This window comes from Penaeus monodon, chromosome 22 (genome assembly GCF_015228065.2).
Source record: "Penaeus monodon isolate SGIC_2016 chromosome 22, NSTDA_Pmon_1, whole genome shotgun sequence".
NCBI lineage: Eukaryota > Metazoa > Arthropoda > Malacostraca > Decapoda > Penaeidae > Penaeus > Penaeus monodon.
In genome coordinates, this window is record NC_051407.1 from 22005916 (window position 1) to 22006240 (window position 325).

The 325-nt window shown below is 29.2% G+C and overlaps 1 protein-coding gene across 1 annotated transcript in view; it reads left to right on the forward strand.

The window, feature by feature from the left end:
• Window positions 1-325, forward strand: part of LOC119586994 — a 23139-nt gene that overhangs the window by 14991 nt on the left and 7823 nt on the right. The window lies entirely within an intron of this gene.

Sequence of the window (325 nt, forward strand, 5' to 3'; positions counted from 1 at the left end):
TTATTTAAATTGTAATTACTCCCAAAAGTATATATACACCTTTTTTATCTAAATTCATATTAACTTATCCATGTGAAACAAAAAGAATAATAGCGGATCTTACAAAAGCAAATTCATTACATTCGGAATAGCGTGAAAAAACGGGGATAACTGCGAGTTCAAATTCCACAGAGTGTAAGTACACGATAAAATTATTTTTAACACACAGGGAAATAGGTTACGAAAATATTCCAGCCTGCAATTTGTAAGTATTTTACTTTTGGGAGTTTTTTAAAAGGATTTGAATTTTAAATTTGCGAATGGGGAGAGAAAAAAGAAAAGGTAA